Consider the following 6449-nt stretch of genomic DNA (forward strand, 5'->3'; position numbering starts at 1 on the left):
GCAGCCCCAGGGGACATGTCCCCCAGCCTCTGAGCAACACTGGGGACACGTGCCCCTGCCCCAGGTAGCATCGGGTATATGTCCCCAAGCCCCAGGGCAGCACCAGGGCCATGTCCCCAAGTCCCATGGCAGTACCGGGGCCGTGTCCCCCAACCTCAGAGCAGCACTGGGGCCATGTCCCCCAGTCCCAGGGCAGCCCTGGGGACATCTCCCCCATGCCCGGCTCTTGGGGACACCACTTGCACTTTGGCGGGGGCTGGTGACCCGTGCTGCAGCGCCTGTAACACTAGGACGGGGGTTTGCTGGGCAGAGCCGGCAGCACGCGGGAAATAAAGTTCCCAAAGGGACGATGGCGGCCGTGTCCCTGCCTGGAGCTGCTGGGGGGTGGGATCCGGCCCTGCCCACCCCCTCTGGGGTGGAGACCCCCAACACGAGCCCTCCCGGTGCCCCAGAAGGGCCTGACCCGGGGGGCACCGCTCGGCTCCGGGTCTTCCCAGGGGACAGAGCTGCCACCAGGGCTGGGGGGTTCCTGACCTACAGACCCCATGGAAGGTCCCACCCCCTGCTCAAGGGCTCAGGGGGGGACCGGCGGTGCCCCCCAGGGACAAAGGTGCCCCGACTGGGGTGCAAGCCCAAGGCTCGGACTGGAGCAGCGGGTGCTGCTTGGCACTTTTTTTGGCCCCTTCATCGTGTCTGGGCCCCTTCTGAGCCTCCTCCTGTTCCCTTATCGGGGTCCTTCGTGCCTCGGGGCCTGTTCTTCATCTTCCTGCTGCCTTATCTCGCTGTTCTCCCCCTTCACTCCCCCCCCCCCAAGATCTGGGCAGCTGAAGGAAACCGCACCGAGATGGTGCTGGGTCTGCGCCGGCTGCTCCTTAACCCCTCCTGCGCCGCTGCCACCACCCCACACCCGGCCCCGGGCACCGCCAGCTGCCTTGGTGGCTTTTTCCCCCCGGTGACGTGGCCGCCGAGTGTGGGCACAGCCCCGAACTGGGTGATGGAGGGTGGTGGCCACTGGCCGGGCACCCCAGCAGCCTCCCGCGGGGCTTAGCCCAGGCCGGACCTGAGCCACAAATGCAGGCTCCGGCTCCGTTCCTGCTCCTCCAGGTCTGCCCAGGGGATGGGGACAGGTCACAAGTCACCCCAGGAAAGAGCCCCATGGCCTCAGGAAGGAGCCACCACGGTCCCCCTCCTCCCCGGTTCCCCCAGTGCCCACCCCGGCTACCCACCGGCTGCCAGGATGGCACCAGCCGCCGGGCACGGGCTCCGGAGTTACCGGGAAAGGAAAGTCCTGGTGGATAAACACCCCCGGGGGCTTCCCCGTGGAGAGCAGCCAAAACCGGGATTATCCTGGATTAGCCCCACGGCCCCTCCGGCACAGGGGCTGGCTCCCACAACCCGTCCCACCTGCGCTGTGGGTCCCATGGTGGGGGCGGGGGGTTGCTCCCAACCTGCCGGGGCCGGTTCGGGCTGCAAGGGCTGCGCTTCATCCTCCTCCTCCTCCTCCCTCTCTGCAGAGGGGTCTGTGTGGGACCCCCCCCCCCTCAAACCCGGAGGGTGCTGCAAGCTCTGGCAGTGACCCCCCCAGGCCCCTTCCTGGTCCCCTGGCTCTGCCCGGCCCTGGCTCATCCCAGAAACAAACCCTGCTCTGCTCCGGGATTTGCCGGGCAGGTCCTGGACGGGGCTGGTGGAGCCTTGATGGAGCGTGGCCGGAGCTCAGGCCCGGGTTACCCATCCCCGGGGAATGTCCGAGGCCAGTCCCATCCCGCCGCTGCCTGCAGGAACCAGGCTGGGACCTGGCTGGAAACCAGTGCCCCGAACTGGGGAACCACTGGGAACGAGTCGCTGGTGACGGGGACGGGCTTGGGGACACGGCGCGACATCTTCATCCAGCTCCGCTGCCGAGCCCGGGGAAACGAGAGCTGCGGCTTCATCAAATTCCATGCAAATGTTGAAGTTTTCGGTGCTTCTGAGACCGGGGCTGGGGGTTTTTAGGGCGGCGGTGGATTAATCCAGTGGGATGCAACTGTCAGGACACCAAAATGAAGTTCCACTTGTGAGCACACGCGCTCCCCGGCCTCCCCTCGCCGCGTATTTGGGTATTTTCTCCCGATCCACGCTTGCGCCTTTCCCCCTGCCTCCCCGGGGGTTTTGGCTCCGCATCCCGCATCCGGGTGCCTGAAATCCCTCCCTGGGGCAGAGCCGGGTGCTCCAAGGTTCTCCGCTCCCTCCTCTTCCCACCGGGAATGAACCAGCTGCTCTGAGATACCGAGAAACAAGCAGATTACGGGGCACAAATCCTCCCTCGGGCACCGGGCAGGAGAAACGCATGGAAAATACCCAGGATCAATCCCCTGTTTCTGAAGCCAAGAGGCAGCGAAGGCTCTGCCTGGGACCAGGGACGGTGATTTATGGGTGCAAATGAGTAAATGGTCCCTTCTCTGAGCTCTGGGCACCCCATCCACCCCCAGTACCATCCCATCCACCCCCCCAGTACCACCCCATCCACCCCCAGTATCACTCCATCCACCCCCCGTACCATCCCATCCACCCCCCAGTACCATCGCATCCAACCCTGGTATCAACCCATCCATCCCCAGTACCATCCCATACGCCTCCAGTATCACCCCATCCATCCCCCCAGTACCACCCCATCCACCCCCCAGTATCACCCCATCTCTCCCCCAGTATCACCCCATCCATCCCCCCAGTACCACCCCATCCACCCCCCAGTATCACCCCATCTCTCCCCCAGTATCACCCCAGGCACTCCCCCAACAGCACCCCATCCCCACCCCAGTATCACCTCATCCACCCCCAGTACCATCCCACTCCCCCCGCCCAGTGCCACCCCATCCATCCCCAGTACCACCCCATCCATCTCCCAGTATCAACCCATCCATCCCCCCAGTATCACCCCATCCACTCCCCCAGTATCACCCCAGCCACTCCCCCAGTACCATCCCATCCACTCCCCCAGTACCACCCCCTCCACCCCCCCAGTATCACCCCATCCACCCCCAGTACCACCCCATCCATCTCCCAGTATCAACCCATCCATCGCCCCAGTATCACCCCATCCACTCCCAGTACCATCCCATCCACCCCCCCAGTATCACCCCATCCACCCCCAGTACCACCCCATCCACCCCCCCAGTATCACGCCATCCACCCCCAGTACCAGCCCATCCATCTCCCCGTATCAACACATCCATCGCCCCAGTATCACCCCATCCACTCCCCCAGTACCACCCCATCCCTCCCCCAGTATCACCCCATTCACCCCGCCAGTACCACCCCATCCACCCCCAGTATCACCCCAGCCACTCCCCCAGTACCATCCCATCCACTCCCCCAGTACCACCCCCTCCACCCCCCCAGTATCACCCCATCCACCCCCAGTACCAGCCCATCAATCTCCCCGTATCAACACATCCATCGCCCCAGTATCACCTCATCCACCCCCAGTACCAGCCCATCCATCTCCCAGTATCAACACATCCATCGCCCCAGTATCACCCCATCCATCCCCCAGTACCACCCCATCCGCCCTCCCCCCGCCAGTGCCACCCCATCCACGTCCCCAAGCAGGTCCCACCCTGCTGGAGCATCTCCTGGGGCACATCCCTGGGGGTGTCCCCCCCCCGCCCCCACCACCAGCCCAGGAGCTGCTGCCTTCACCTCCATCCAACTTTGCCGAAAATTGCACCCAGCCCTTTTTCCTGCATTTTCCGTTCCGGCCCAGGCGAATGGCCCCCGCCGTCGGCGCTGGCTGTGCCGCGTGGCAGCGGGTCACGCGTGGCTGCTCGGCCGTGGTGCGACGCCAGCGCCGCGCTCCCCCCCCGGAGAGACGAGAGACGGCTCCCTCCCTCCCTTCCCTCCCTCCCTGGCTCATGTCTGCTCCGGACGGGGTTTGTTTGTTAAACGGGGCCGGGGAGATTATTCATCCAGGTTTTTTTGCCTGGATGCGTTTGCCTCGGTTCCCCCCCCCCAGAACCACTTGTCCCCATCTCGTCACCCCCCCCCGGGCTCCAGCCCGTGCCCTTGGCTCGGAGCACCCTGTGCCCCAGCTGATGCCACCCTCGGTGAAGATGTTCCGAGCTCAACCCGCATCCCCCAAAACGGGAGAGCGCGGCTCTGCCCCGCTCATCCCGAAACTGGCCCGGGCTGGCCCACCAGGATGCTCCCGCCGCATCCCTGTCCCGCTGCCGCGGGATTTGGGGCGCCAGGCGCTCTGGCCCTCGTTAGCGGAGTTCGTTACCTCCCGGGGCTCTTCCCACCCCTTTCCCGCCTGGCACCTGCCACTCAGGCTGCGAGGAGTGGGGACACCGTGCCCCCGTTCCTGAGCGGAGCCATCGTCCCCTCGTGTCACCCCGGTGTTTCAGGGTGCATCAGTGTGACCGTCCCCGCCATCACCTCCCCCCTGCACCCCCACTCCCTGCTGGGGGGGGCTCGGCCTCGCACCCCCCTCCATCCCACCAAGCCTCCGCCGCTCCCGCACGTCCCCTCGCTGTCCCGGTGCCTGTCAAATGGTGAGGAATAAAGACCTGGAGCCGAAAACGAGCTCCGTGATGAGCAGGAAAGGTCTGGGGGAGTTTTTTTGCAGCTCACAGCAGCCTTGGCTGCCCCCCCCCAAGCCACTTGTCCCCATCTCATGGCCCCCCCTGGGCTCCAGCCCATGCCCTTGGCTCGGAGCACCCTGTGCCGCAGCCGATCCCGCCCTCGGTGAAGATGTTCCGAGCTCAACCCTCGTCCCCCAGGAATGCTCCGGGTTGGGGGGGAGCTGGCAGTTGGGGAGGATATGGGGGCTGGGGAGTGAGCAGGGGGGGGCTCGGAGAAGGCATGGGAGGCTTGTGGGGTGACCAGGAGCGTGCTGGGGGAGTATGGAGTGTACTGGGGTGCTATGGAGGGCACTGGGATGCTGCGGACTCAGAGCCATGGAGCTCCGGGAGGTGTCGGGGCTTGGCGGGCTGGGGAATGGCTTGGCACACGGAGGACCGGGAACGCTGGGAACGGGGCTGGTTCGGGTGCTCCCGGGGCTGGCAGCGGGGCCAGCCGGAGGGGCTGCAGGGCTAATCCCGGCTAATCCTACCCTTGGCCAGGTGCCCGGGCACTGGCATCTTCCCACATCTGGAAGATCCCGAGCTTCCCCCCAGCCCTCCCAGTCCCGGCCATTGGTGCCCGCTGCCTTCATAAGGGACGGACCCCGACCCCGGCTCATCCCTGGGTGGCTCCTGGCTGTGGTTGTCACCCAAAATCCTCCAGGATGGTGAAGCTCTGGGTTGTCCTGCTGCTGGCCTGGCTCGCCTGCAGCCTGGCCGCCGGCGGTGAGTCAGGCAGGTCCCCGTGGGGACGGGGGGTGACACTGGAGTGGTCCCCGGTGGGGTGCAGGAGGGGGTTTGGGCCGTCCACACGCACAGATCGAGGGGTTGGGTGCAGAGTGGGGGGTGTGCGGTGGGGGGTCCCAACACCCCGCCGCGGTGGGTGATGCCATCTCTCTTCCTCCTGCAGCTCCTCTTGATGGGACGTCCTCCCCGAGCCCCGGTGAGTTGGGGGTCCCGCGTGTGAATCCTGGAGCGGGGGGGGTCTGGTGGCCGGGCTGCAAGACCAAGGTTTGGGACACCCCCCTAAGGACCCCGAGCCCTCCAAGGAACGGCAAATCTTTGGGTTTTTTCTCTTGTTCCGAAGGTGGGGTTGTTCCCGGTGGGTGAGGATGCTCCTGCATCCCTCTCCACCCTCCAAGGCAGGCGTGGGTCGGACCCACATGGCCCAGGTGGGGTTTGAGCAGCCCCGGCCCCCTGCAAACCCCCCACCAGCTCCCTCGGGGACGGGGATGGTGGCCTTGGCCGGGGTGGGAACACAAGGGCCGAGAGGTGCCGGGGCGTCGGGGCCAGCGGTTTCGGTGGGTGGGTGGGAGGTACCGTGGAGGGGGTGAGGAGCACCGGGTTGGTGGCACATTGGGGGTGTTCGGGTAACCCCCTTTCTCCCCGCAGACGTTGAGGCAGCCGAGAGGGCCAATGGAGGGCTGCTGGCCCGGCTGGTTGACGTGCTGCATGAGGCGCTGGAGGCTCTGACCTCCAACATCGTCGGGTGAGCGGGGAAGGGGCAGCAACCGGGGGGCGGGAGGGCTCCGTCGGGGTCCCCGGGGACAGCAACGGTACCGCCCCGAGCGGCGTCCCCAGCTCCTTGCCACCCCGCTGCGCTGGATGCCGGCGGGGGACACAGCGGGGTGGGTGCTGGGGGGGGGCCGGCTGGGTGCCCCTGGGAGGGTGGGATGGGGGGACTGGGCCGGGTCTCACCCGCCGGGTGTTTTCTCTCGCCCAGGTGAGCGGCCGGCAGCCAGCGCGGTAAGTCCCTTCCTTCCCCGGGCAGCCTGGGGACACCGGGTGGCCGGTGGCTGGCAGGGATGCAGCCCAAGGGCTGGGGGCTGGGGGGGCCGGGGGGGAGCGGGG

At 66.7% G+C, this 6449-nt stretch overlaps 1 long non-coding RNA gene across 1 annotated transcript; it reads left to right on the forward strand.

Annotated features, from left to right (window-relative positions):
* The first annotated feature begins 4851 nt into the window (after positions 1 to 4851).
* Positions 4852 to 6080, forward strand: LOC134526953 (uncharacterized). The gene is made up of 3 exons (XR_010074054.1): positions 4852 to 5324; positions 5509 to 5541; positions 5991 to 6080. It is a non-coding gene; the product is annotated as an uncharacterized LOC134526953 (long non-coding RNA).
* The last annotated feature ends 369 nt before the right edge of the window (positions 6081 to 6449 follow it).

Source organism: Chroicocephalus ridibundus, chromosome 24 (genome assembly GCF_963924245.1).
Source record: "Chroicocephalus ridibundus chromosome 24, bChrRid1.1, whole genome shotgun sequence".
Classification (NCBI taxonomy): domain Eukaryota; kingdom Metazoa; phylum Chordata; class Aves; order Charadriiformes; family Laridae; genus Chroicocephalus; species Chroicocephalus ridibundus.